At 36.6% G+C, this 8,608-nt stretch overlaps 1 pseudogene; it reads left to right on the top strand.

Moving 5' to 3' along the window:
- The first annotated feature begins 3,645 nt into the window (after window positions 1-3,645).
- On the top strand, window positions 3,646-4,428 carry LOC101709294 (acyl-protein thioesterase 1 pseudogene; annotated as a pseudogene).
- The last annotated feature ends 4,180 nt before the right edge of the window (window positions 4,429-8,608 follow it).

Here is an 8,608-nt window from a genome sequence, read left to right as displayed (position 1 = left end):
AAAGAATCGGGGGGGGGGGGGCTTGATTGGAAAGAAGTTGGAAGAAATAATAAGTCAGAAGAGTAAACAAGGAATAACTACAGAGAAAGAAAATAGGTATATGGAACACTCAAAATACCTAAAATGAATTTCTGAAGAGAATAATAGATTCAATGTCCAAATAAGTTTGAGCAATGCTACTTTGCCTCCCCTCTTGAGATTTATAGTCTGCAATAGCTATTAAAATCCTCATAAATTTTTGTGGTTGAAAACAAAACAAAATGATTTAAGTTTAACCCTGTCCTAAGCAAACTTTTTATCATAGAATCCAGTTTTCTTGCAATGCTTGTTAACATTCCTGAGATATAGTCAGAAAACTGGACTGAAAGAATCCAGTGTTTTGGACCAGAGAAAGGCAAAGGGTCCCTGTTTCCAAGAAGCTTACAAAAGAGTGGGACAGGACATCTAGGTGCTGAATTTAGTGAGACTAGAAAACAGCTGGTGATAATGCTAGAAGATCACTAATCTCCAGATCAGTGGTACAGACAGAAGGTGTCCAGCCTTCATCAGCTTACCTACAATATACAGACACCAGGCTGGGCCCAAGGTATGTGGGTAGGCCAGGCAGCTCGACCTCATCTCTGCAGCCTGACTTCTAGTGAGAAGAAAGAAAGACAAAAAATAAATGTACATTTAGGTAAATAGAAAATGCAAGTCATGAAGAGGATCTTAGGAAAAAATAAGCATGGTTTCTCTAATAAAGAAATGGAACATCTGTATGACCTAGAGACAACAGTCATGACCTCTCCAAGGAAGTGCTATTTAAGTTCCAACTTGATTGATGAAAAGCAAGCATGACACAACAGGGGGAAAGAATCAAAACACACTTCATTGAGTAAATTGAGAGTAAGGGCTGACAAGATCACAAATAGGGTTAGAGAGGGAGAAATGGGTGTTCTATTATTTCTTAATTTAAACAGTGTCACATGAGACTCTAGCATGAGATATTAACCTAAGGATGCATCAGCAAGCAAGCCAACAGGCTTTAGCTTTTCTAGAGCATTCTAAGGTAAAGATGCAGAAGTGGGTAGAGAATTCCACATGACATTCAATCTGGTGAGTCCCTGGAATAAAAAAAAAAAAAAAAAACCAAGATTATTTTCACATAAGAGCAATACTACGAAAAAAAAAGTAGGGTAATACGATGGGGGGTAGGAACATGATGAAGATACAGTGTTAGAAGTTGATCTAAGAAGACTTCTCTGAGCATTTCATAGTTGAACTGAGATCTAAATGACAAAAAGGAGAGGACTGTATAAAATTGACTGGAAAACATTATCTCTGAGAGAAGAGGTGGCAGAGCCCTTTGCTGGGGAAGGAGCCCATGTTCCAGGAACCCACAGAAGATTTCCAAGTGAAGGGGCAAGCATGACAAATGACAGAGAGGGAAGAAATTTAGAGTTTAGTGACATTTAGCTAAAATAAAGCCCTCAAGAATGGTTGTAGAGTGTAAAGAGTTTGGAAAAGTAACTGTGTCCATGTTGCAGAGGAATTGGAATGTCAGAGTAAAAATTCTGAACTTATTTTTCAATATCATATACAAGACACTCTTTCCAAGCATAGCCCATTCTTGCTGGGATTATTAGCCACCAAAATTCTGGAGATGGTAAGGAACTCACACCGTTTGTGAATAGCTATCAATAAAACTTCAAGAAGGCTGATATAACAGAAATTGTTAGGCTGGGGATTTAGCTCAGTGATTTTGCCACATGCTGTGCAAGCACAAGGACCCGAGTTTGATGCCCGGAACCAAAAAGAAAGAAAGAAATTGTTTCTTCTCCCCCATACCTATTCTTAGTTCTTCAGTAATATTCCCACCAAATTTTAGGTTACAATGGGACTATATTTCCCAGGATTTTCTATAGGCAACCTCTGCCATGTGACTAACATCCTACCATTGAGATGTAAGCAAAAGTAGTAAAGTCAAATTCCGGTATTCTTAAGGGGAATATCCTTTCTTTCCCTCCTCCATGCTACTGTCTAAATTGTGGATGTAATGCTTAGCTTTCCATCCTGGATGAGGAGGACATGAGTTCCTTCTAGGAGTGGTGGACTGTGAGTTGAAGAAGCCTGGATCCCACTATGGAGACTCCATAATATCCATGAACTAATTGCTTCCATGGAAAATTTAAGCCACTCTTCCTTTGTATCTTTGTTATTCACAGCCAAAACTGGATGCTAACTGCTATGTCCACTTGTAACAAGTTGTAGCAATAAACACCAGTTATTAAATGTGAGTGAAAATATGTATTTTATAAAGATAGCTTTGAGTCCATTCTGTATATACGTTTATTTTCTAATGCAAATCTTTTTCAAACATCAGTATTTTAAAATATTTTCAAACCACAATTCACAACAGGTTTTAACATCACTTAGGTCGCGATCTTAAGGTAAAAAATTCCACATGAAATTCAGCTGTTCTCCAGATTAATTGGAACTGAGATACAATTTTAAGTCATGTGATTCCCATAAAAAAAGAATATGGCCTGTGGATTAATGTTGGCTTCTCATAAGGTTAAACATGATTTTCACCATTGACCGAACAATTCTACTACTAGGTATTTACCCGAATGAAATTATTTACCCAAATCATTTACCTGAATGAAAATATCATTTACCCGAATGAAAATATTTGTCCAAAGATTTGTACATGAATATTCAGAAAGCTTCAGTCAGGTAGCCAAAAACTAAATGGACCCCAGACAGATGTCCATCAACAGGAGAACAAATAAACAAATTGTGCTACACATAAAGGCAATTAAAAGGATATTTAATTTTGGTATACACAGACTGTGTGTGAATCTCAAACCACTATGACAGCAAGGGCAGCCAGGTATCAAGAGAAATGTAATTGTGTTGTATACCTACAATGTACCAATAAAAGAATTTAATACAAAAAAAAAAAAGAAGAAGAAGAAGAAGAACACAGAGAATGTTCCAGAAGAATTCAACCAGTCTATAGTAACAGAGAGCAAATCAACTATTGCCTGTGGCTGCAGGTGGATGTGGGAAGTAACAGCATAGGATCACAAAGGACCTTTCTAGGGTAATAAAGTTGTTCTATATTTTAACTAGAGAAGTAATTTAACAAATATATACCTTTATCTAAAATCTTCAAATTGAGCCACCCCCAGTGCCAAGGAGGAGGTGAGCCTTCCAGACCGACATACCACCATCCCCAGCACCAAAGAACAGAGCCCACCCAACACAGAGGAGGTGAGCCCTGTGGGCACAAACAACACACCACCACCACCACCACCCCCCGCTGAAGTGAGAAGACACATTAAAAAAAAAAACCCTCAAAACCAGACTTCCAGATCACCTAAAGCAACTCCAAAGGGAAATGAGATGGAACACTCTGATACTCAGCCACCTGAACTCCCTGAACTGGCTACAAAAGAGGATCCAGAAAAAATGAAATCAGAAATAATTTCTCAGATAACAGCAGAGATTGTGCCCATAGTGCAAGACATGATTAATAAATCTAGAAAGGACACAGATTAAAAAGAATAGAGGCGGCACGCGCCCGAGCGCGCGTCCCGTGAGGCGGGCCGGGACTCGCTGCTCTGACGCCCTTGGGCTGCCACGCTCTCCCTTCCGCTTCCGACGCGCTGTCCTCCGACCGGTGGATGTGCGACAATAATATGTCTGCTCCGATGCCAGCCATCGTGCCCACCGCCCGGAAAGCCACCGCCGCGGTTATTTTCCTTCATGGATTGGGAGATACTGTGCATGGATGGGCAGAAGCCTTTGCAGGTATCAGAAGTTCACATATCAAATATATCTGCCCACATGAGCCAGTTATGCCTGTAACATTAAATATGAACATGGCTATGCCTTCTTGGTTTGATATCATTGGGCTTTCACCAGATTCTCAGGAGGATGAATCTGGAATTAAACAGGCAGCAGAAAATGTAAAAGCTTTAATAGAGCAAGAGGTGAAGAATGGCAATCCTTCTAACAGAATTATTTGGGGAGGATTTTCTCAGGGAGGAGCTTTATCTTTATACACTGCTCTAACCACACAGCAGAAACTGGTGGGTGTCACTGCACTTAGTTGCTGGCTTCCACTTCGGTCTTCATTTCCACAGGGTCCTATCAGTGGTGTTAACAAAGTTATTTCTATTCTCCAGTGCCATAGAGTTTGAGACCCTTTAGTTCCCCTAATGTTTGGTTCCCTTACTGTTAAAAAACTAAAATCATTGGTAAATCCAGCCAATGTAACCTTCAAAACCTATGAAAGCATGATGCATAGTTCATGTCAACAGGAAATGATGGACGTCAAGCAATTCACTGATAAACTCCTACCTCCAATTGATTGATGACACTAAGAGGCCTTGTGTAGAAGTACGCCAGCAGCACTGTAGTAGAGTCTAAATTTTTTCCCATGCCCAATCTTAAAACTTCTAATGTTTCCAGTGTTAAAATGTTTTGCAAATACACATCAATGATATATAATAAATAATGTTTCCTTGTAGGAAATTTATGATCTTTTAAGTTTCTATACATGTATTTGTATAATGTGATGCAGAATATACCAGTATTAAAATAGGTGAGACAGGGCTGGGGATTTAGCTCAGTGGTTCCACAGCCTGCCTCGAAAGCGAAAGGTCCCGAGTTTGATCCCCAGTACCAAAAATCAAAAAATAGGTGAGACAGCTAGGTTCTTTTTCTCCAATATAATTCAGCAAAATAATAAAATACTGCAACAAAATTTTTTTATTACATCATTTCAAAATTACCAGTATGCTAATGATAATTTGTGCAGGTGAAATGAACAGTTTAGGTATAAATGATTTATGCATGCTGTGACTTAGTCTATGGATTTATTCCAAAATTACTTAGTCACCACTCAATGTCTGTAGTTTTCTATATATGTTCATTATACATAATGATTGTAATACATAAGAATTAGATGCTATTACATTCTTCTTTTTTGGGGGGGGGGGGTACCAGGGATCAAACTTGGGTCCTTGTGCTTGCAAGGCAGGCACTAGAACCACTGAGCTAAATCCCTGGCCCTTTTACATTATTCTTGATAATAGGGATAATACTTTTGTTGGTAAAGAGTAACATGGCTCTCTTCATTTAATGGCCCCTTTATTTAGGGGATCAGTTTTTCTTTTCCTTGATAGTATTTCTTTTTAATATTTTCTTTTCTCAAGAAAAAAGTGTTTCCTTTCATGATTATCCTTCATAACAGACCAAATATATTGCCTCCCTGCCATATACATCTACTGTCAATACATTCTATAATTTGACATTCTGAATTACAGACATATGGTACTTGAAATATATATAACTTTAAAAGAAACCAAACATTACTTTAACTTCTTATATTATATATTTCAAATAATTATACTTTAGTTCAAATTTTGACTTAGTTATTTAGAATTCAGATAATAAAATCTTATTTTTTCTGTAAGCAGTTGAATAATTACATCATATTCTGGTATATACAGAAATATTTAAGACTGATTTTAAAAGCTAATTTCTTATTGAGTCTCCTTGCTGCATTACTTTTTTGTACATATGTTTGAAACCAACTACTGTAGAAAACAATCCATTAGAAAAACTTGCTAGGGGCTGGTGATTTGGTTCAGTGGTTCTGTTGCCTGCCTCACAGGCTCAGGGTCCTGAGTTCAATCCCCGGTACCAAAAAAAGAAGAAAAATTTGCTTTATTTTTATCTGCCAATAGTCTTATTTGACATTTTCACTTCAAATTATTTTTTAAAATTAATCTTTTGTGCAAACACAAAAACAAAGCATTTGATTTTAAATAGTCAAAATTTCCAGATTAATAGTAAAAAATTATTTGAAAACAAATTTGGGGGTAATAAAGATTAATCAGAACACTATAAATATGGAAGAGTCACCATACAGTTTAAAATGTAGCAAAAATATATGCTTAATATTTCTGAACTATGTTAATTTCCTGCTGTATTTCTTTTCTTTTTTTTTTTTTTTTGGTACCAGGGATCAAACTTGGCTCCTTGTGCCTGCACAGTAGGCAGTGAAACCACTGAGCTAAATCCCCGGCCCTGCTGTATTTCAACTTATCAAAATAATGTTAGAATGCATCTTTTTTTTTTCTGGTGCCAGGGATCGAGCTCAGGACCTTGCACTTGCAAGGCAGGTGACGGCAACACTGAGCCAAATCCCCTGCAAGAATGCATCTTTATGGTGCTAATTGATCATGGAAATAATCTGGTAATGGACTAGGATGTGCATAATGAAGCCATATGTTTATTTGGATTTAAAAATTTTAAACAATCATTTACTATGTCATTCTGCTTTACCCTGAAGAACTGTAGACTTATTTCAGTTATACAAATCAGTAAGATTTTATTTATAGCAAAAAATACTCCATTGAAATGTTGTGCTATAATGTGGGACAATGTAAATGTTTTTCATGGTTACTATCAATGTGAAATAAAATATAATTCTGAAAAAAAAAAAAAGAATACAGGAGCTGAGGAAAGTCATGGAATCCCAAAGTAGGAAACAAATGGAATCCATAAAACAGATGCAAATAGATTTCCAGGAGATTAAAAACTCCACTGAAAGTTTACACAGCAGAATGAGCCAATGTGAGGACAGAATTTCAGATATAGATGATAAGATTGCACTTGGTGAGCAGGAAAAGAAAAATTTCTTTAAAACAGTAAGGAACTATGAGAGATCAATCCACCAGCTATGAGATGATGCAAAGAAGAATAATATAAGACTGATCAGAGTTAATAAAGAAACAGGAGAGAGTGCAGATGACATAAAAAAACTATTCACAGAATTAATGGCAGAAAACTTCCAAAATAGGGGAAAAGAACTTGACATATAGATAAGGGAGGCATATGGGATTCCAAATAGCCATGATCAAAAATAAATCTACACATATGAATATAATAGTTAAGATTCTAGAAACACAACAGAAGAACAAAGTTCTACAAGCAGTTAGAGGAAAGAAACAAATCATATACAAAGGAAATCCTACCAAAATCACAGCAGACTTCTCAATGCAAACCCTCAAGGCAAGAAGAGCTTGGAGTGATGTATTTCAAGCCCTAAAGGAAAACAGCCTCCAACCCAGATTGATGTACCCTGCAAAACAATCTTTCAATATTGATGGAGAAATAAGATACTTTCATGATAAAGAGAACCTTAGGAACTTCGTGAATACCAAACCAGCACTGCAAAAAGTTTTAGAGAATATCCTAGGAAAAAACAATGAGGATCACAACCCCAGGAACCACAGCAGAATGAATCTATTGGGCATGACAAGAAATTAAAGCAAAAGGGGAGAATCAAACAACAGAAAAATGTCATGACAATGATAAGTCAATACATATCAGTTATAACCATCAATGTTAATGGTCTCAATTCATCAATCAAAAGAAATAGACTGGCACAATGGGTCAAGAAGCAAGATCCAACAATATGCTGCATACAAGAACACACTTAGCTCAAAATGACACTCATAGGCTGAAAGTTAAAGGGTTGAAAACAATACTCCATGGGACAGAAATCCCCAAAAAGCAGGTGTAGCTATCCTCTTTGTAGATCAAGTGGATTTCAAACCAATACTGATTAAGAGAGACAAAGAAGAACACACATCCTTGTAAAGGGAACAATCCAGGAGGAAGAGATGACAATCATAAATATATATGCACCAAACACTAGTAAACCCAACTATATAAAACAAATATTAACAGACGTGAAAAATCAAATAAGCAAAAATAGTAGTGGGGAACCTCAATACTCCACTGTCACAAACAGATCAACTGGACAAAAAATAAGCAACAAAATACTGAAAATCAATCAAACTCTTGAACAAATGAACTTAACAAATGTTTACAGAGTCTTCCACCCAGAAAATCAGAATACACATTCTTCTCAGCTGCACATGGGTCATTTTCCAAAATAGACCACATACTTGCTCATAGAACATATTTAAGTAAGTGCAAAGGAACTGAAGTTATCCCACGTATATTATCACAACATAGTGCGATGAAATTGGAGATCAATAGAAAAAGAAACCACAAGAATTTCATAAACACATGGAAATTGAACAACACCTTTCTAAATAAACAATGGATCATAGAGGAAATTAAAGAAGAAATCAGACAGTTCCTTCAATTAAATGACAATGACAACACAACATATCAGAATCTATGGGACACAATGAAAGCAGTCTTATGAGGGAAATTCATAGCAGTGAATACTTGTATTATGAAAACAGAGTGAGCCCAATTAAACAACCTGATGCGGAATCTCAAGCTTCTAGAAAAAAAAGAACAGAACAAACCCAAAGCTCATATAAGGGAGTAAATTATAGAGATCAGAGCAAAAAATCAATGCAATGGAGACTAAGAGAATGACACAAAAATAAATGAAACCAAGAGTTGGTTCTAAAAAAGAAGAAACAAAATTGACAAACCCTTAGCTGACCTTATCAGAAAAAGGAAAGAAAAGGCCCAAATCCATGTAATTAAGAATAAAAAGGATGAAATTACAATGGATGCAGCCGAAATCCAGAGGATCATCAATACCTACTTCAAGAACCTATACACA

This window comes from Heterocephalus glaber, unplaced genomic scaffold (genome assembly GCF_053883595.1).
Source record: "Heterocephalus glaber isolate CG9 unplaced genomic scaffold, H.glaber_assembly_v1.0 deba00001463, whole genome shotgun sequence".
NCBI lineage: Eukaryota > Metazoa > Chordata > Mammalia > Rodentia > Bathyergidae > Heterocephalus > Heterocephalus glaber.
This window is presented reverse-complemented; position numbering and strand designations above follow the sequence as displayed.